The sequence below is a fragment of the Vombatus ursinus genome, unplaced genomic scaffold (assembly GCF_900497805.2).
Source record: "Vombatus ursinus unplaced genomic scaffold, bare-nosed wombat genome assembly UNPS02010461.1, whole genome shotgun sequence".
Taxonomy (NCBI): domain Eukaryota; kingdom Metazoa; phylum Chordata; class Mammalia; order Diprotodontia; family Vombatidae; genus Vombatus; species Vombatus ursinus.
Genome location: NW_020950239.1, coordinates 4,304,749 through 4,326,946, shown reverse-complemented (window position 1 = coordinate 4,326,946; position 22,198 = coordinate 4,304,749). Strand labels below are relative to the sequence as shown.

The 22,198-nt window shown below is 39.5% G+C and overlaps 1 long non-coding RNA gene across 1 annotated transcript; it reads left to right on the top strand.

Annotated features, from left to right (window-relative positions):
- Nucleotides 1-10,025: 10,025 nt before the first annotated feature.
- Nucleotides 10,026-18,576, top strand: LOC114037539. Its single transcript, XR_003568460.1, has 5 exons — nucleotides 10,026-10,081; nucleotides 14,637-14,699; nucleotides 15,162-15,185; nucleotides 16,240-16,350; nucleotides 18,370-18,576. It is a non-coding gene; the product is annotated as an uncharacterized LOC114037539 (long non-coding RNA).
- The last annotated feature ends 3,622 nt before the right edge of the window (nucleotides 18,577-22,198 follow it).

The following is a 22,198-nucleotide window of genomic DNA, read 5'->3' as shown; positions in this document are numbered from 1 at the left end:
ATTATACTATCTTCAAGTCAGGACAAACCCAGAGGATTCACCCTTTCGCTAATTTTAGGCTCAGACATTCTGCACATTGCTGCTCAATATTTAATGTACACTTGTTTGGTCTCTTTTTGGAGTGATTAAGGGACCAATTGGATGACTGTTTCTGGGACAGACATTGTCTTCTTTTTTCACAGCTTCTCTTTTAGAGGCTCTTTGTGCGGCATCATATCAAAAGCAGAAGAAAAACAAAACTAATTCTTTTGTGCAGGTACATAACACTTGGCACGGGTATGGGGTGATAAAGAAGCCACTCTTAGTCTAGGGGTAATCAATCAGGAAGACTGTCAGCTCTCTAGTCACTAGGGTGCACTGCAGACCTGTTGCTCATCCATGCCTGCTGTTTTGTAGCTGTTCATACGGAGGTTTCAAGAGAGTTACATGTCAGATCTGCATTTAAGGCACTTTGGCAGCAGGGAGAACTGTCCCTTCTGGCAGCCTGGAAACACCCTAGAGGCATTCTCCTCTCTATTGCATAAAGATTCTCAAAAACAGTCTAGGGATCTCTGGGCTCAAAACGAGAGTTAAATCTCACCGTACCTCAGTGATTCACTTTTTGGGTGTCAGAGGGAAACTTCTGAAGGACTTGTGCCCTCTCTGCTACACTGTTGGGTCAAGAGAGCAGTTTGGGATGGCAGAGAACACAATAGTGGCATGTTGCACGGTACTACCTGCTGGTAACTGTGCAGAACAGAATGAACACTCAAGACCCCACAGATTTTTACCAGATGGTTTCTTTACTATCCCGGAGGTCTATCACAAGTCCTATTTGTTAATATTTCAAATAAATTTCATTTGATTAATTTTCTGAGCTGTCTGCCGGCAAAAGGAGTTGGTGCCAGTACATTGAATGACATCCAGGAATGATGTCCACAGATTTTTTTTTCAAGAAGGAAGTCAAATTATTTCCTAAAAGTCAGAGTAGGGAAAAATTCCCCAAAAGGAACAACAACTCTTTAAGATGGGAGAATCTCTGATAAAAAAAATTACACCTAGATAGGATGAAAGAACTCTGACCTTAAATAATATAATTATGTATCAGAAACCTAGGATATCTACCTTTAACAGAGAAGTAATCAAACTAGTTCCTTATTTTTGAGTTCTTAGTTTTCTGAGTTAAGAAATGTCCTAGAGTATGATAAAAGTCCTTCCTTAGGGTTCCTTAGGGTTTCACCATATTTGAAAGTGTCTCTGTTCTGGGAAAATGACAACCTAGCTGACTTAACTACATCCTAGTTTCTGGTACCTAGTTCTTGTTGTTTTAGGAGAATTTTATTATTTTAAGTTTTTAAATTTACTTTAAACTTAAATACAAAATAAGAAAAAATATATTGCAGAACATGAGAGGATTCAATATAAAACAATAAATTTCCATTTCAAGAAAACCTATGTAATAAATACTACACATTATTTTCAAAGCTGTCCAGTTTTGCCTTACTTCCTTACAGGTTTTCTTTTCTCCTCTGCTGTGCAATTTTTACTATATTTCCCCCCTTCCTACCCACCCCCTAAAACTACAATTAAGCATGGATAGATATATGTGTGAATATGAGTGTGTGTATATATATGTACACAGTATATACACAATATTCACACATATGTATGCATACATAGACATAGACAGCCATAAACATAAACATATATACACATATACACTCAATCCCTTCTATGTAAGGAGATAATATGCTTATTTCCACTTGTCATCTGTTTCTCTGAAGGTGGATAACATCTTCCTTCATAAGTCCAAGTCTTTCTATATTGTTCTAGATTCACCACCTAAGTATTTCCTACACTGCCACAATATTACAGCCCAATCACATTCAATCTGAAACACTGTCTATGAGAGGTTTTTTCCCCTCATTTTTCTGCATTCCCTCTAATCTTGGCTACATAGGTTTTATTTAAACAGGAAATTTTAAATTTAAAATAATCAAACTTATTCATTTTATGCTCCAACACTGCTCTCACATTTTAATATAGTTTAAGGTCTGATCCTACTGAATCTAGTTCCTTCACATTTTTCCCCCTGGTTTCTTTGAAGTTCCTTACCCTCTGCTCTTCCAAATGAGCCCCATTATTATCATTTTTCTGAGTCAGTAAGATAATTTTTAGTAATTTAATTGGGATAGCATTACATAAATAGATTAGTTAGGTAAAATCATCAGGTATAAAAATTATATTAGCTTTACCTACTCATGTACAAAAATTTTACTTCAATTATTTAGATCTAACTTTGTTTGTATAAAAGGTGTTTTGTATTTATATTCATTTAGTTCCTGTGTCTGTTTTGGCAGGTATATTCTCATGTTTTTTATACTTTCTGGTATGATTGATATGGCTGATATAGTGTGAATTTCCTGTTTTTCTCTTTTGATTAAATTGATTTTAGCTTTAACTTTGCCTAAGAACATGAATAATATCCCTATTTTTTACATAATAGGTTCTACTCCTGACCTTTATGTTTGTGTGTATCTCTCATTATAGCATTTCCTGAAAGTAAAATGTGGTTGAATTTGAATTTTTAATTTGCTATCAGTTTCCATTTTGTGAGTAAATTCATCCCATTCATATTCTAAACTATAATTATTTGTTGTATATTTTCCTCCATCCTATTTTCCTTGCTATCATTTTCACTCTATTCCTGTCCCTCCTCACTCTTCTACTTTACTTCTACCTGTTACCATGCCATCCCATTCCTTCACCTACCCTCCCTTCAAGAATCACTCTGTTATCTTTTCCCTCCATCCTATGTCCTTACCCTCTTACTTCTCTATTTATTTAGAAGATTTTTGTACCCTTCCATATACATATGTTGCTCCCTCTTTACCCCATTCCCTTTAATCTACAGACTCTTCTATATCCCCCTTATCCTATTTCCTAATACTCCCTTATCCTCTATCCCCTTACCCTTTTACTTCTTTCTGAATTTAGAAGACTTTTATATCTTTCTAGATGTATGTGTGTGTGTGTGTGTGTGTGTGTGTGTGTATTATTCCCTCTTTAACCAATTCTTGATGAGAGTAGGGTGCCAGAACTACTAACCTTCCTTCCCAAACTATTTCCTCTATATCAGGTCTTCCTCTTGCAACTCATTTGTATGAGATAATTAAATATTAAATATTAAAATATATTATAAATATTATACATATTAAATAATATTAAATACATATGAAAAATTAAACAATTTGTCCTTATTCAGTCCACTGTAGTTTTTCTTTGATATTTACCTTATATTTCTCTTAGATCTTGCATGTCAATTTTTCTAGTAAGTTCTGGTCTTTTTGCAACAAAATCCTGAAGGTCTGTCAATTCATTGAAAGTCCATTATTTTCATTCAGAATTATACTGAACTTTGCTATGGATGATATTTTCAGCCATAACCGCAGTTCTTTTCCTCTTTGATATATAGTGATATGTAGTGTTCCCAGACCTGGAGTCTTTTAGTGTAGCTGCTGCTAGGTCTTGTGTAATTCTGATTGAGACTCTGCCATATTTGACTTGTTTTTTTTTCTTGTTTTTCTTAATATTTCTCCTTAACCTGAGGGTTTCAGAATTTGGCTATGTTACTCCTTTAGGTTTTCCTCTGAGGATCTCTTTCAGGTGGCAATCCGTGGAGTTTTTTCTATTCCTACTTTCCCCTATTGTTCTAACACTTCAGGACAATTTCCCTTAATTATTTCTTCTATTATTGTATAAAAGTTCTATTTTAATTGTAGCTTTCAGGTAGCCCAGCTATTCTTATGTTTTCTCTTCTTGCTCTGTTCTCCAGATCAGTTGTTTTTCTTATGTTTCACAATCTCTCCTATTTTCTCATTCTTTGAATTTTGTTTTATTATTTCTTGGTCTCTTATAAATTCCCTGGCTGCTCTTTCCCCAATTCTAATTTTCAAGTAGTTGTTTTGTTCTTTAGGATTCTGGATTTCCTTTTCCAATTGGTTGACTTTCTTTTCATAATCTTGTTTTTATTGGATTGTTCTTACTTTTTTTTATTTTTCTTCAATCTCTGTTATTTGATTTTTTTAAGTCTTTTTCGAGTTCTTCTATAAATTCTTTTTCAGCAGACAACCATTTGACATTACTCTTTGAAGTAGTAGAGGATTTTCTTTTTGCTTCAGTACCTTCCTCTGAAGATGAAGCATGGTCTTCTCTATTCTCATTCAGTTCTTTTTCTTTTGTCTGCTCATTTTAAAAAAATTTTTTAGGAAACTGTTATTATAATCACCTCTAATCCTGGGGTGTGGGGGATGGTGTCTCTGGACTGAAGTCCTTCTTACTGTTATTTTTCAAGCTTTATCCTGGGCCCAACCTCTGTAATCCTTTTCCTCTCCAAACCACAGCTTTGGCTCCCAGCACATTATGCTGGGAATGGCTTTGATCCCTGAAAACCCTCCAAAGGCTATGACCTTCAATTGTTCCCTCTGGCCTATAACCAAGACCAAGAACTCAGCTCTCCTGTAAGTCCACCCAGGAGTGACCCCACGGCTTCTGTCCTCCCTGGGTGAGTGCTTGTTCCTTTTCTCCTAGGACCATGTCTCAGCAGCATAGCTGGGCCTGGCATCCACTGTCAGGAGGGCCTCCCTCAATCTTTTCCCTCTCAGATGCCCAACTTCCCACATTGTCCAGGAGGTGAGAATTCCTGTGGCTGAGGTCCTGGCTACCTCCCAACCCAGCTGCCTTCAGGGTTTACTACTTGCTGTTTCAGTGGAGCTAGCCTAGATGGGTTTACATTTGACTTGGGCCAATCCTCCATCCTGGGATCATTCTTCAGATCTTCTCCACTTGTCCCAGAAGGACAACTGTTCTGCCTCAAATCTTCCTTAATTTAGTTGCTCTACATTCACCCTGAGGTGGTAGTTTGTCTTGTTTGTGGAAGAAATCTGGAGAGCTTGGAATTTTCTGTCCTACTCTGCTATCTTGCCAGAAAATTCTGAGTACAATTGGGAACAATTAAAACTATTAAAGTATAAAGGTGCACTAAGACTTTTGGGTGGCACAGTGGATAGAGTGCTGAGCCTGATAGTCAGGAAGGTTCATATTCCTGAGTTCAAATTTAGCCTAAGATACTTACTAGCTGTGTGACTCTAGGCAAGTCACTTAAACCCTTTTGCCTGCATAAAATGCCAATAATGGCTTTTGTTCATTTTAAATTAAATTTTGGTTTTCTTTCAATCAGCAAAAGTCCACCTCTCCATCCCACCCTCCATCTCCTCCAAATTATGAAAAAATAAACATAAAGCACTTGTTAGAAAAAAGATGTAGTAAAGCAAAACAAATCTCTACATTGGTCATATAAAAATTAGTCTCTTCTTGCATCTTGAGTCCCTCCCCCCATCAAGAGTTGGGCAGAATGGCCCACCTTTAGCTCTCTGGAATCATGAATGGTCATTATGATGATCAGAGCACTCCTTTTTTGGATTTTTAATTTAATTTAATTTAATTTTAACATTTAAAAACTTTTGAATTCTAAATTTTTTCCCTCCTATGACCCCTCCCCCATCAATTGAGAAGTCAAAGAGTTATACATGTGAAGCCATTCAAAGCATATTTCCATATTAACCATGCTGGGAGAAAAACAAACAAACTAAAAAACAAGATAAATAAAGTGAAAAAAATGATACTTCAATCAGTACTTCTCCAGGTCATTTGACAGATGAGGAATTGAGCCCAACAGGGTTAAGCGACTTGCCCAGTGTCACACAACAAGTTAACTGTCTGAAGACAGATTTACATCATGAAGGTGACACTCCTTGACTACAGACCCAGTAGTCTACCCACTGCACCACCTAGCTTCCCTGTAAATGTGTGATACAAGTTGTCAAAGATACATACACCCAGAGAAAACCACAACTCCCTACTCTTCATTCTGATAGAGGCTTCTTTCCTCATTAATTCTCTCCTACCTGGTTTAACAGCAACCTAGTGGGAGTGCTCTGGATTTTTTTCAAAAACTGAGAAAATTCCCTCCAATTGGCTCAGTCCCTACTCTGGAATAAGATTTCTACTATGTACTAGATTCCTTTTCATCAAACAACAATCTGATACAATTAGTCACTTCACTGCTAGTGACCAAGCAATTTATTAACAGTACCAAGAAGAAAGAAAAGAGAATAAACAATTAAATAAAATGCAAAATGCTGCCATTGAACCAGAAGTCAGTCACCTCTGGGCTCTGCAAAACCAGGGGAGAAAGGAGCTGCTTGGTGGTCTTCCCCTCCCTGTTGCCCCCTTCTGATTCTGCCTGTCTCACTGCAATCAACTCCTTTGTCACACTCTTCTCTCTCCTTGATTACCTGCTTCTATCTTGCCTCTCTGCCCCCTCATGTGGTCCCCCAAAGTTTGGGAGCAAGGCCCTTCCTCAAGGTCACTCAAACAAACTGAGCTCCCTTTGGATTGTCTGCTAACAGTTTAGTTCTCTTCAAATTGCTGGTTAAAAGACTCATTCTCCTCAGATTGTCAATGAACTCTCCCTATAATCCTACTAAATATCAAGCATCAATATCCAAACTCCCTGTGATCCAGAACCTCAGGAAATTGAGCCAGCACTTACAGGAAAATAAGAGTCACCATAGACTCCTATCTGATTAACTAAGAATTCTCTCTTTGCTGGTATCAGTCACTTCTCATGAACATCGATTTTGGGTGATAAAGATCATCCTGATCTTCACTGGGGATGAAAATAAACAGGAAAGGGATTTGGAAGTATCCAAATTCTAGTCAGGTGTGGGTTCCATAGGCCAACAATGGTTCACCTACTGGGAACTGATGATTCTTTGTGGAGTGTGCCACAAGCAAATGAAAGCACATCCTTAAGAAAGTACAGAGTTGGCATTGAGAAAGAGCGTGTCCTTTTTCAATATGGAAAAAGGGCTCCTTTTTAATTCATGATAATTATTATGGCATTTTCAAGTCTGCCAGTTTTTCCAATCACCTCCTATTCATATAGTGTTTGATGAGAGATAACAAGATATCTTTTACAATATTCTTTTTGTTTCTAATATTTGTTATTCTTGGTTCCTATAGTCATACATTTTCCATTTAGCTCCTATCTTGGTGAACTTAAGTCAGACTCAGGATAAGAGAAGCATTCTAAGGAGATATAAAAATACAATAATTGTCCTGTGTGGAATGACTGATTAAAAGTCTACAAATAGTTTCTTTTTGACCTGAGAATTTTCTTACCCAAGTATGTCTCAGCGCAGCTATCAGCTCTATAATTTAGTAGTTTTTTGCATATGGCATTTGTAATATATGACAAAAATATTTTTGAGTTTTTTCAATGAAATGTTGCATCGTAGTGAATTTCACAAGGAAAAAGCTCTGTATATCCTTCATCAGTGATCATTGATTACTGGTTAAATCCTCAAATGCATTTGAATTTCTTCTGATAGGAAATACTAACTAGACTTTTAAAAATAGATTTATCCAGATAATCACCCAAGACCCATTTCAATTATTGTTTTGGGGAAAAATAACCAACATGAAATGTGAAAAGGTTGATTTGTCTATAGCCATGATATGAAATGCTAACTGAATGGAAAATTATTTTTAAAATATTTTTATTTCAATTACATGAGAACTTCATTTGAAATAATTTCTCCTACAAATTATGTAATCATGCATTGGAAGATTATGTGTGTGGAGGGAGCTATAATTATATCACTCAACTCCCTCTTTTTCCAGGTTTTTTTCCTGCTTGTCTGACTGGAGGGATCAGAAAAAGATTATGTCTGAGCTGAGCCTTCAAGAAAGATCAAGACTCTTTGAAATGGAGGGAAATGGGGAATCTATCTATCATTGCATTAAAAGCAAACAGGACAAGGTGTGCAAATGTATGGAGGAGGGAGACAGAATGTTGACTTTTGGAGATGCTATTATGTCCAGTTTGTTTGGAATACGGTGTGCTTGAAGAGGAATGCTTGAGAAGAAAAGGCAGGGAAAATTATACTGAAGTAAAATTGTGAAAGGCAATGGAATTTTTATTTTAGTCTGAGGAGCGAGTAGTGAGTGATGTTTTCTGAGCAGGAGAGGATGTTATTCGTTTCAAAAAAACTTAAGAAGGTCACTTTTGGAAGTTATGTGATTGACTGATTAGAGAAAATAGAAAATAAAAACAAATAAAGAGCTTGGGAAGCTACTGCAATCGTTTTGGTGAAAGTGAAGGAAGCTTAAACTAAGGTTTCGCTGATGGCGATGAATGCAAAAGAGGAGTGGATCCCAGAGATGCTGTGAAAATTCAGCCAACAAGGTTTCGTGGTTGGTTATATATGGGGGTGAGGGAGAGGGCAGAGGAAAGGATTACTTTGAGGCTAGGAACGTGACTGGGAGCATGATGGTGCCACTAGTAAAAGTAAGTAAATTGGGACAAGGGACAGGCTTAAGGTAGAAAGTGATGAGGACAGTCTGGGGCACTTTGGATTCTATCTGCCCTATAGCACATCCATTGAGGATACCAAGAAGGCGTTTGACAACACACAGCTAGACTTTCTGAGAAAGATGAAGACTGAGTGTAAAGATGTAGAAGTCACCTGCAATAAGGTGATAATTGAAATCATGAGAGTTGAGGAGGACTCTCGTTGAGGGAGCGTGTAGAGAGAAGAAAAATGAGTGCAAGACCCAGACTTGGGAGATCATATGTGAAGATAATGATGGAGCAAAAGAGTCAGGCTAAAATGCAAATTCCATTTTCTTTCACAATCTTACCCCAGGGCAATTTTCCTCCCTTTTCTCTCTTGCATTACTCCTGTCAAACACACTATGATCCAACCAAAATGGAATTAATGGCGTTTACCAAACTCAGTATCCCATCCCCCACCTCCATGCGTTTCCACACACCATCCTGCTTGCTTTTAATGCAGTGATGAATAAATCCTTCTTGGCCCTCACCTCAAAGGGTCCTTACCTTTCTTGAAGGCTCACCTCTCACATTATGTTGTTAATAAATCTTTTTCTGATACCTCCAGACATTAGTATTCTTTCCCTCCTCGGATTGCCTTACGTTTCTCTATCTGTGTATATTGTACAGTCCTCTCTCTTCCAACAGGTGACTAAAGGTTAATTGAGAGCAGAGCTAGTTTTATTTTTATATTGCTGGTCTACAGTGCAGCAACACAATTCTTTTAAAAAAAATTTCTTACTTTCTACTGCACTGTGGACATGAGGGATTTCTACTATGCAAATTCCCTACAGTAATGTGGATGCCAAACTTGTCTGGATGGCATAGTGATCGAGAGTTGTCTATCCCCCCAGGGATACAGCCAAGATGGGATAGAAGCAGATTCTAAATTCCAAACTGAGGCTTTACATCCTGTCAGCTTTGTACATTGTTTGCTTATTGTTATTGGTGGTGGCAATGGTGGTGGTCCATCGTTTTTGAAGAGGACCAATGACATTATGGGAATGATGTCTTGACTTGTGTGTGAATTGTATTTAAATGAGGGAGAGCTGCACAAAATTGTAGGCCTTGCTCTGGCCAGTACATTGCAGACACTTAATAAGTGCTATGATCACTGAATCACAGAATCTCAGGCTGAAAGAGCCCCAAAGGACACCTAGACTAAACTGAAGCTGAAGAATACATCCTACAGCACATCTACAGGTCACATGCCATAGTTGATAGAGTGTTTCAATTGGAGTTGGCAAGATCTGTATTTAAATCCTGCCTCAGACACTTACAAACTGTGTCATTTAAAGAACTTACATCCCAATTATGAGTCATCACATCCTCTACACCTTGGTCTGCCCAGACTAGCACAAGGATTAAGCATTTGATATTTTAGTTTTCAATTTGGAGCCTTCAATGAGACTGTCTACTGTGAAACTTGTCTTGTTAAGTGACTTCTTGGCATGGGTGGGTACTAAAAATGGGCATAAAATCAATATTCATTCACAGGGATGAAAATTCAAGGTCACTATTGACATTATTTACAATAAAAAAAAAATTAGCATATCACTGGTGGCAGAGTTTAAATAGCTCTGAAATACCCTGAAACCCATCCTCTCTCGAAAGAAGATCTCACCTTCCAGTCATCTGTCTTAGGTAATATGTCCTATATGTCAAGTAATTTTTTGTTCTAATACATCACTGCATGGGCATCTTATCAATGAAAATGTATGTGAGGAATAAGGTATAAAATGTGTAACATAATAATGGTTTATAGAGAAATGCTGATTCTGTTTAAATATTGAACATAGGCATATTTGGTGTGGGGAAAGGGAGATTTGATGGAATTATGGATCTGGAATTGGTAAAACCTTCAGAAGCCATGTGGTCCAGCCAATTCATTTTACAGATGAGGAAACAGAGGCTCAGGCAACTTAAGTAACTCACCTGAAGCCTCACAATTGGTAAGATGTTGGAGAACATGGCCCATTTATCACTCAGGGCAACATAGATTTTATAAACTATAGGTTAGCAAGGGGGACCACGAGGGTCATGGAATTAACAGTACCAAATCCAGTAAAGTAGAACCAGTAAAAAACAAATTGCGGTAACTGGACAATCTGGCATACTGTTCTCCACTTGACTCTTTGCTTGTCTCTCCCTGAAAATAAGCTCAGATATTGGCTTTCTCCTTTAATGTCACCACACCACTTTATGCTCCTCTCCCTTCTTTCTCAATGCAGGAATTTTGGAAGTCTTCTCCTGAAATGGCTTGTTGTCCCATTGAAGGAGGGTCATCTGCTTAACTTACTCCCCTCCTCTGCTGCCCAGATGCTCCTCTCTTCTAGGTCCCCTTCCTCTGATTTCTCCTGCCTCTGCTTTCTCCTTTGCTTCTCTTCTTTCCTCCACCAATGTGATTTTGTTTGGGCTCTTTTGCCTGATCTTCTCCTTCCACCCCCAAGTCTGCCCCAGGAGAATCTTCAATATCATTAGGTTTGGCAAACAGAGCAGATTTACTATGCTTACCAAGTATAGGCTTCTGTTGTTCCCAACTCATGTTTTTTAAAAATTAAATTAACTCCAGTTTTTTTTTATTATTATTGTCTGGCTTTTGGAGAAGTGCCATGTGTTTGTTAGGAGTAGGTAACTACAAAGATTGAGTGGCAATATGATGTAAGGGAAACAGAATTAGTCCTAATGCGATCAAAGTATGTTAGAGCATGAGCTTAGAGTCAGGAAGATTCATCTTCATGAGTTCACATCTGGCCTGAGACACTTACTAGCTGTGTGACCCTGGGTAAGTCACTTAACTTTCTTTGCCTCACTTGCTCCTCTGTAAAATGATCTGGAAAACGAAATGGAGGTAACCGCTCCAGCATCTTTGTCACAAAACCCCAAATGGGATCACAAAGAGTCAGGCACGACTGAAATGAGTGAACAACAGAGTTGGAATGGACCTCATTGGAGTACCTCATCTGATTCATACTGTAACAGAATATTCTCAACAATATATTCTACAAATGGTCATCTAGACTTTGTATGTCTGCTGGCGGTGGTGACAAAGGGGAATGGGGCTCACTACCCATCACGGCAGACCATTCTTCTTTTGGATAGCTCTAATTGTTCAGATAGTTTTCTTTCCACGAAAACTAAAGTTTCCTCTTTGCAATTTCTACCAATGATATCACATTCTCTCTCCTGAACTCCAGTTCCCCATCACCATCTAGTGAGCTATTGGACATTTGGAAGTGGCTGGCCCATAGTCTTCTCAACCTCTTCAGGACCAAAAAAGAAGTTGTTATCTTTTCCCCCTCCCCAGGTTCACTCCCATTCTAAACTTATCTATTTCTGTCAGAGTAGGAGAGAGAAAGAGGGCCAGTGAGAGGGAAAGAAATCAGAATTTATTAAGTACCTGCTGTGAGTCAGTCACTGTGCTATGCACATTGTAAATATTATTCCATTTGAGCCCCATCCTCCCAGTTAGCCTGATAGAGAAATTCATCGTCATCCATAACAACTCCTACTCCCCAAATATCCGATCCTAGATTTCGATGATCCTGGACCTGCCACATCCCGCAGAGCCATTCCCTTCTGGAGGAGCTCTGGCCCTCATCACCTCTCACCTGAATGATCACAGTAGCCTCCTCACTGCTCTCCCTGCCTCTAGCCTACCCCTTCTCCCATCCATCCTCCCTACAGCTGACAGTAGGATATTCCTCAGGCACAGCTCTGCCCAGGTCATTCTTCTGGTCCTTAAGTTCCAGGGGCTCTAGGATAAGATATGACTCCTCTCTTTCACAACCAGCTCAGTCCTTAATTTCTAGACTTCTTATATGCTGCTTGCTTTCATGTAGAAATACAGTCCAGCCAAACTGGCCTTCTTGCTGTTCTTTTCACAAGATCTTCCCTCCATCTCTCTTCTCCATGGCTTCACAAGGCGGTCCTCCGATACTGGAATGTGTTTCCTCCTCATCTCTTCTACTTAGAATCTCTCACTTTTCTTCTTCAAAGCTCATCATCAGTCACATCTCCCACCTGAGGCCTTTCCTAATCCCCCAAGTCCTAGTGCCTGCCCCACAAAGAAAATGCCTTTTATTTCTTTTTGATAAGGCTTATCTAAAGTTCATCTGTAATTTATAGTTTGAATGCAGTTTTAAGACATTTAGAACATGTGTGCACATGGTATTCCTGTTGATAGAATGTCATCTCCCTGAGGGCAAGAACTGTTCAGTTCATGTCTTGGTTACACTTAGCACCAGCACAATGCCATGCCCTTAGTGAGTGCTTGAGAAATTGATTGATCAATTGATTGACAGAGTCAGGAAACCCGTATGAGTCCAGACTCAGTCATTTACTATGGGGGGGGGGGGTCTTCATTATATTGCAATTCCAATATCCTTAAAAAGTGAGTAATAATATTTTTCCTGATTATTCCCTACTGTGGATATCAAATAAGACAGTACATAATAGCTAGTATTTATATGACATTTTAAAACTTGCAAAGTTCCCCACGAATTACTCATTTCATCCTTGTAACAGCCCTAGGAGGGAAGTGCAATTTATTATCCTAATTTCACAGGTGAGGAAACCAAGGGAGGCAGAGGTTAATTGACTTGCCCAGAATCACAGACTAATGAAAGTCCAAGGAACACAGAACTTCCTGACTGCAGGGTCACACGTCTCTCCACTGTGCCACCTGACTGTCTCAGTAGATGTCAGAAGTATTTTGAAAAATGTAAATTCCTTTGTAAATGTGATTTGTTGCTGTGATTCTACAGGTCTGAAGTCCTCACCTAGAGATATGTAAATTTTATTTTTCTGAGACTCATTTCCCTCATCTGTAAAATACATTGTAGCATTTACCTTGCAAGGTTGACATAAGGATGAAAGGAGATAATTCATGTAAATACCTTAATACCTTCATAGCACTAGATACTTGTGAGGTACAGAAAGCCAAGGCAAGACGAGTAAAGAGCTGGTCTCCGATTGAGGAAATCTGATCTGTCTCACCCTGGCTCTGTGACCCTGGGAAATCACTTCACCTCTCAGGGTCCCAGGCAACTTTGGAGGACTCTCAGTTGCAGGGAAGGTGCATTGGTTGAGTTTCTTCCTCTAGAAGGACTCCACCTCAGTGACACCTTGAAATCAAGATCCTTTTCCTTTCTTCTATAAATGTGAGCTGTTGTTGTTACCTAAGCCTCCTGAGCACAGAATTCATGGGAGACAGAGAAATATTCCCCTGAGTCTTAAAGGAACAATCCAGTGAATCTGGATACTTTAGTGTTTCCTGAGTTCCCTTGATTCAATACCAGGTGAATAGGGATAATTGACATGGATGATGGTGGTCATAAAAACTGAGGGTCATTAAACAGAAAGAAAAATGCTTCCATCTCTTCCTTCTTCCCTACCTCCTGGATCCTTCTCTGCTTTCCTGTCTTCCTCCTTTCCTTCCTCTCTTTCCTTCTCTTTGTTTCTTTTCTTCCATTCTTACCTTCTTTCTTGTTCCTTCCTTCCTTCCTCCCCATATCCTTTCCTTTCCTCTTTTCTCTTTATTCCCTCCTTCCTTTTTTCCTTTCTTTCATTCTTCTAATGCTCCTCCCTTGCTATCTCCCTCCTTCACTTCCTTTCTTTCATTTTTCTTTCATTCTTTCTTTATTCCTTCTTTCCTGCCTTTCTCTCTTTATTTTTTTCTATTTCATCCTTCTTTATTTCCTCCCCTTCTTTCTTTCTTTCCTTCTTCAATATTAAGGGAATTTGTTTTATATGACTATACATATTTGTGAGATGGCTTTTGTTTTCTTGCTCTCTCAAATGAATGGAGAAGAGAAAGGGAGAGAATTGGGAACTGAAAATAAAATGAAATTGAATTTTTTTAAATGTTGTTTCTCAAATTTCAGGAGAACTATAGACATTGTGAGTGTGTGCTGTGTGCAATGAGTCCTTGACATTGTGTCGTGCATCCAATCTGGCTCTGACAAGCATTAGCTACATAGATACAAGTCAACTGAGTTTTTTAGACTCAGTTCCCTCATCTGTAAACTGAAAATAAATAACACTTGCTCATCAGGTTCTTGGAATCAAAACACTTTAAACCTCAATGGCACCATAGAAATGGGAGTTAACTTATTTACCTAAGCTTCTTCTTCATTGAAAAGACAAAGCAGAAAACAGACTAAAGGCAGCAGGGATTTCTGTCCTCTCTATTCCACAGGAGCCTAGAACCATGAAGCTCTATCTTGTAGCCTTTCTTATGGCTCTTCTGGCTGTCCTGGCTGTAAGTACTTGGGGAAATGGGGAAGGGGCTGGTGTTGGGAGCGATCGATCCGTCTTTCCAACAATGGTCCTTTAGCATCTGGAGACTTGGCTTTATATTTGCATTCCCATGTCTCTGGATTAGTACATTTTGATTTGTTGTTTTCTGTTGTTTTGTTTTACTATCTATATCGGTCTCTGGAGAAGCTAGAAAACTTCCTTGTGCCTGTAGCCTCAGCTAAACAACTCTTCATTTCATAATCCCAGCTTTTTCCTGCCCTAGAAGGGACAAGATCTAGATTTCCCCAAACAAAAGTGAAGATACTGAATGTTTATCTACATATTTGGAACCAAATTCTGCTCTTCCTGAGTGTAGGGGAAATCCATTCCATAACCCAGAGAGTTAACCCAAAGTGTTGTTTGTTTGTTTGTTTCTATTAATATGTCATATCACTGAATCTACTAATATTTTTATTTTCCAAAGGGAGCTGATGATTCATCTGAAGAGGTAAGACATTTTCAAACAAATTCAAAGGACTAAATGAAATTTAGTCCTTTCCCAGCATCATAAATCTAGAGATAGAAGGACCCTTACAGGACATCTCATCTTATCTCTTCATTTTACAGCTGAGGAAACTGAGACCCACTGAGATCCAATGACTCACCCAAGATCACACAGACAGTGAATATGAGGCAGGATTTAAAGCTAGGTCTTTTAATTCTAGGGGTATTTAATTCTTTCTACTCTGTCATGCATAAGAACAGAGAAGTCAGTTCAGGAGTAACTATTGTCTTTGATTATCTTCTCCCTATGGAATCAGGGAAAGTATAAGGCCTTTTTTTTTCATCTTTCTCCAAAGGGAGTCAGGGAAAGCATGTGGTTTTATTTTTCTAATTTTCATCTGTGAAAAAATATGGAGAAGGGAAGTTTCTAAGCTATGTTTTTTGTTATCAAGGAACATTATGATTAGGGCAACTATAATTTAGAAATAAATTTTTTTTAGTTTAGTAAATAAACCATAGTTGATAAACTAGTGAGTCCTCTCAGTTTAGTTGATTGGAAGATTTCATGAAATGGTATTAATGAATACAAATACATACATACATCTGGTCTACTCTAGAGCTCAGGCTGATATGATACCAGAGACTCTAGTGATCCCAATAAGCCTGTCACGGGTGAGTAGTTGTACTAATCATGTTATACTTTCTGCTGTTGTTGTAGTTGTTTCGTTATTTCAGTTATGTCCAACTCTTCATGACCCCATTTGGGGGTTATTTGGCAAAGATACTGGACTGCTTTGCATTTTCTTCTCTAGCTCATCTTACACATGAGGAAAATGAGGCAAACAGGGTGAAGTGACTTGCCCAGGGTCACATAGCTAGTAAGTAAGGTCAGGTTTGAACTCAGGAAAATGAATCTTCCTAACTGCAGGCCCAGCAGTCCATCTGCTAAGCCACCTAGCCATCCCAGTACATTTGCATATACCTATTCTTTCAATGTTACTGTAAATGAACCAGAGTGCTCCAACCTTACATCTGCTATTTTCTCTTTCTTTTACAAGCACCATGGCAGAAGATATCCTCCATATAATGGATATGATGATGATTATGGAAGAGATTGACATCCTCCAAATGCTCAAAATGCACCACAAGGAGGATTTCAGTAAATACAGGTAAAGATAACATGTACTTACTGAAAGCACGGGGCATGGTGTGGGGGAAAGAATACTGAATTTTACAGTTCAAACTCCTGATTGAAAATCAGATGTGCCCCCTTAATAGCAGAATGAATTCGACCAGCCAGAATCTGAACATCTTCTTTCTTGCAAAAGATTTTCTGAGTCCATTCTCCATTGAGTTATCAAAGGGATATTCCTCAAGCTCAGCTGTGACCATGTTGTTTGTTCAACCCCTCCCCCATCCTAATAAATTCTAGTGGTTCCCTATTATGTCCAGGATCAAGTATAACATCCTCTATTTGGTTTTTAAAGCCCTTCAAAGTAAACTCTTTCCTCACTTCTCAATTTTGTTACACTTTACTCCCCTCCACCTATGCTTTAATCCAGCCACACTGACCTTCCTACTGTTTCTCAGCCACAGCATCATCTGTCCTCCTTTCTTATCTCTGACTCTTAGGGTAGACTCAGGCACATAGCAAATACTTAAAAAGTATTTCTTGACTTGACGCTCCTTTTGTCCTATGGGAGACTCAGAGATTGGATCCTGCTAGAGCATGTCTTACAGTAGGGCAGTCTTCCATCTCCAGGATCCATTTACACACTGGCCTCATGTTTTTTTCAAAAATTCAACTGAATATTATTTGAAATTATACAGGGAAAAAAACTGATTCATTTTTCAATCATGAGAAAAGGGCAACATCTCAGCTTGTGGTGCTCAGGCACAAGAGACAGATCTAGCATGCAGCACTGTCCAGTGTACCCTAATCTAAGATTTCATAAATTATTGTTGTTTTTTATTTGGCTTAGAGCCCGCTCTGGTGGAGAGAGCCCGGGTGAGGGAGCCACATGGTTGTAGCACCAGCTCAGCTCATGCTGGGTCATGCATTGATCAATTTCCCTGAACATTTTTAACAAAGGAAAGATGGAGGCACTTGGCCACTGAGAAGCTCAGTCACCTCCTATGCAAGGAAAGGCCAGGTGCCATTCATTGAGCGTTCACATCCCCAGGGGCAGCTTCCCAGTGCCTGTATCAGGTTCAATGCAGGGAGAACCCAACTTAACCTCAGGAGCACAAGGAAGAGCCACTTAGAGATGTCAGTTGCACTGGCATAGTAAGAAATGATTTCCTTCCTCTCAACAAGACATTCTGTAATACCCTTTTACTTCTGTAGACCTATGATCTCATTGATGTGGGCATTCCCCTCAAATGTGCGGATTGCAGCTCATCTCTGTGCTCTTATTCTGCACAGTTACTGACCTTGCCATTATGCATAGGGCATATACCCAGCATGTTGGAGGCTTTCCTTTAAGTCCTTTTTCATTTTCTGGGTACCAGTATAGCACCTCCTCTACCCACTCTCATCACTCACCTTCACTACAGGTCTGGACCACCTTGTTTTCTGCCATGGCTAATGGCTGCCACAGGGCTCTCAAATTACCTGTGGGGAAACAGCAGGAAAAATAGGAGAGTGAGAAAAGTGGATTGTGGGGGTGGGGAGAAGAGTTTGGTTTGTGCATGAATTGTTTCAATTTCACAAAATTGGCCAACACCAGTTTCTAAAATCCACTTGGGAGCCGAACACTTAAACTGGATGAGAAAACTGTTAACAGAGCAAGGATTGTTCTAGTGCCCATCAACTTCACTAAGGAGTAATAGAAAAGTATCTACTTATCAAATCAGGAGGAAATGGACAAAGCAAGATTGCTTCAGCAATCTTGGAGCCTTCTTCATATATGCTCAGCTACGGTGCTATGGACTATTCTACTAACTTTTCTTGGACTAGACTCTGAGATCACAAGGATTTAAGGATGGTTTGAGGACCAGGTAGAATAGATGTGTCTCTATCAAACATCATCTAAATCAACATAATCATTAGGTGAAGATCTATTTCTGTAATACACAGAGATTGCTTCTGACTAGCTTGAACTACTAATAGCATCAGTGACAGGAACAGATTACACTGAAAATAATTTGATGGAGTAAAACCTAAGGCAATATTTTCTGATTACTAGGTTTGCCTGGAATACTGACTCGATCTCTCCACGTGATGAATCTACAAGTCTACAAATTCATCAATGTCTCCATCTGCCTACTTAGCAGCCTCTATTATTGAGCATTAGATGGTAGCTCCAAGCTTGTTAGATTAACATGAATCGTTCTTCCAAGGCACTAATGCTCTCCTTTACACTCTCTATTTAATAAATTCAGCTCACAGCATATTGAATGACTCTTGTCCTTATTTCCATTCTTCAGTTCTGATTCATCAGGTACATGAGAATAGAAGATGTCAATAGGAAAAGATGTGAAGGTTCTTGGTGAAAGAAGCAGAGATGGCCTTTCAGAACTGGGCTTTCAGGTTGAAATGACATATCATACATAGAAATTTCTATATACTCAGACACACATTTGCAACATGGCACAGTGAGATAAAGCCATCTTGGAGTCAGGGACAGCCAGGTTCCAGTTCCAGCTTTGTGACCATGCACAAGGCAGTTAACTTATCAGCACTCCAAATAACTATCCAGAATTTTGAGTAACAGAAAACGGCTATCTCCATAGGCAGACACAGAGATGAAATCACAGGTCTGCAAAATAGAATATATGTATCCACTGATAGAATGTAAGTTTTTTGGAGACAGACACTATTTTTTTAACTGGTATTTTTGTCTTTCTTTGTGTCTACAGAGCTTGGCATAGTGCCTGGCACATAGTAGGTGCTTCATAAATGCTAGATCATTGACTGACTCCATTCCTAGACCCTAGAAAGCCTGTCCCATTCTAGTTTGGTTAATAAATGAAGACTGGTTGATTGAGTTGAAACTTTATCACACTGACATACTCCCCATTCAGTATGCTCTTTGGGAGAAAAAAAGAGCACATTGCATTTCTGTGGGGTTCCATTATAACAAATCTGTAAATTATTTTAAATGGTAGCAGTTTGAATCAACAACTCTTTCCCAGAATTTATAGAAGAACACTAATATTTTGATTACAAAAAAGATCTGAATTATCAGTCTGACTGGTCATATATATTACAGTCTCAGGGAGCACCTGTGGGAAGCCAGCAGCCCCCTCTGTCAAGCGGTTCTCCGGGCAGATGAGCAATTGTGGCCAAGGAAAGAGTTGGTCTTTCCACACAATGTGGGATTTTACCAGAGAGCAAATTGCCTTAGTCTCACCTCTGTACAAAATGCCTTGAGATTTTGATATTCACCAGCTTTTTCAAAGCATCTACTTATTTCTTATACTATAGGATTTGAGATAATAAGGTAGCAGAAGTAAAAATACTGCATAATTTTTGTTGGTAATGTTGCCTTCCAAGGTTTCTTATTTGTAGAAGAAGCTGCTGCATTTTATGTGATCCTGACTATAGATCCTTAGTACTTGATCTCCTTTTTGGATGATTGCTCTATTTTTTCTTAGATATAGAAGCTTTGGGTTTTAGTTATGATATTAGTGACACTTTTCTTTTTGGGATTTCTTTCAGGAGGTGATCAGCAGATTCTTCATTTTGCCCTCTGTTTCTAATAAAAGATCTGAGCAATTTTCACCTGTGATTTCTTGAAATATAATGTTCATACTCTTTTTTTTTCCTCAAAAGAAGTCATGAGTTTCAAGGAGTCCAATGATTTTTAAATTATGTCTCCACAACTGGTGGAGCATTAGTAGCTTTAAAAACCGAAGCATCTTTGAAAACTAAACAGGCATTTTGGACAACTCATTCTTTTTTTTTCCGACCAAAGACAAGGTTTATTAGAAAATCCATTGGGGAGTCTGAACATCAGTAAGCTATTGGCTGGATTTTAGGAATCTGAGCATCTTAATGGAGACAAGGTGGACCTTATATACAGAAAGACTGTGGGAGGGACCTAGGAGTGGCCAGTAAACTGGGGTTAACAGGACTCCTGGGACCTGGACCTCTTGGCCAAGGGAGAATGGAGCCCAGCTAGGACTAAGGGTGGGAAATGGCCAGGGGACTACATGGGGAGGTAAAACAAAGGAAGGCCAGGCTAGATTAACAGAATTGGGAGATTGGGTATAGCCACAATGAAAGGCCAGTTCATAGGATTATAGCCTCAGGCAAATGCCAGAGATTTGGCCAAGACAAAAAGTCCAGGGTTTCTCCTTTCTAGGGCCCAGATCCCAACCCCACCATTCCTCCCTCAAACAAATGGGACCCAAATTCTTTTCGAGTAAAGGGTGAAGGTCTCAGCTTCTGAAACTGCTTCCTGCTGGCAAGGGGCGTAGTGCTGTCTCTGCCTCAAGGGGGTCCCAAAGAGGAGGCTGACTAGAAACAAGCACAGGCTGCATCCAGGGACTGATGTAGGGCTTGGGGGGTTGCGCATTGGCTGATACCTGTTGTTACCAACTGTAGATGAATGACCTGTAGTCTGGAAGACACAAATCTGACAGAAAAGACTGCAGGGCCCAGATATAAAGCAGGGACTAGATTTAGGGCCCAACTTTGAGAGGATGAAACATCCTTAGCTCTGTTTGGATTCAAATAATTCAGTTTTCCAACCATGAAGTATCAACTTCACCTCATAGACTGACTCAGGAGTAGCTAGGTGGGTAACATTCCCTTTCAAAGCAATATAGTGAGGACTGAGGCTAAAATTGTCCTCTCAGCTTTTCCTGATGCTGACTTCCCACCAGTATCACATTCTCGGAGTAGCTTGTGGCATTTCTCTCAAGATAGTGGATTATTGATTGTCAATGGATTATGATCCATCAAAATAAAATCCTATGAGCTTTGACCTCAAACAGCAAGTTTCACTAATCACAGTTTAGGAAAAACTTTTCCAGTATTTATATCTCAAACTTAAATTTGTTCTGGTGGAAAAAGTCAGTCATTAGAGATTTCTATACACTTGCAAATTCTCAGCAAGCCATACTTTACACAGAGAATCAACATCTCATCATTAACAGTTAAAACTAAAACTTTAAGAAGAGCAGGCTTACCCAAGTTCAGAGGCCAGCTTCTTTATCTTGAGCAGAATGTGCTGAACCTGTGTGATGCTTCCAGGTAAAGGTTGCCCTAGGGCCCGAGGCCATTGCCAGGGTGGCCCACACTGTAGCTGCTGCCCCTCCCCCCTCCTTCCTTTCCCAGGTGGGGTAGGGTGAAATCAAAGCTGAGGGGTAAAGGGTGAGACTCTCTTCTCCTATGAGAGGGGTTAACAGATACCCTCTTGACTCAAGGGGAGGGAGTGACCAGGTTGTACAGGTGTTTCAAAACTCTTTAATGATCAATCACAAAACCTCCAGAATCTACCAAGATACTTTTAGCTGTTCTAACTTTCCCTGTAACCTCCATGAAGGAGGATTCAGAGGTGCAGAGGGAAGGGAGTAAGTAAACCTCAGGGAAACAAAAAGCAACTGCAGTTTTCCCCAATTCCCTGGCACCCAGGGAATTAAAAAAATTGAGCATACACTTCCGGATAGGGCATCCGTCCTTGTCCTCTATGCTGCGGAAGGTGTACCCAGGTCCATGGCCTTGAACTGACCCAGTGGACCGAGAGCCTGAGAGTGTCAGGCCAAGTGAGAGACAGCCTCCTAACTGTCTGCCCGAAAAGCACCTCCAAGCCTTGGTGCTTGGAGAGGGACCCCAACTGCAGCGCAAGAAAGGAGGGGAGAGGGGAGGCTTACATACCTTCCAGTCTTGGCTGAAGAAGAACTTGGGGCTGGGCAGTTTCCCTGTATGGGCTACCAAAATGATGCTGTTTAGAGGTTTATGGATGCTGGGACCCCAAAAATCACAACAAACGAATCCTGCCCGAAAGAATTCGACACAAGCCTTTTTTCGGCCAAACACAAGGTTTATTAGAACATCCATTGGGCAGA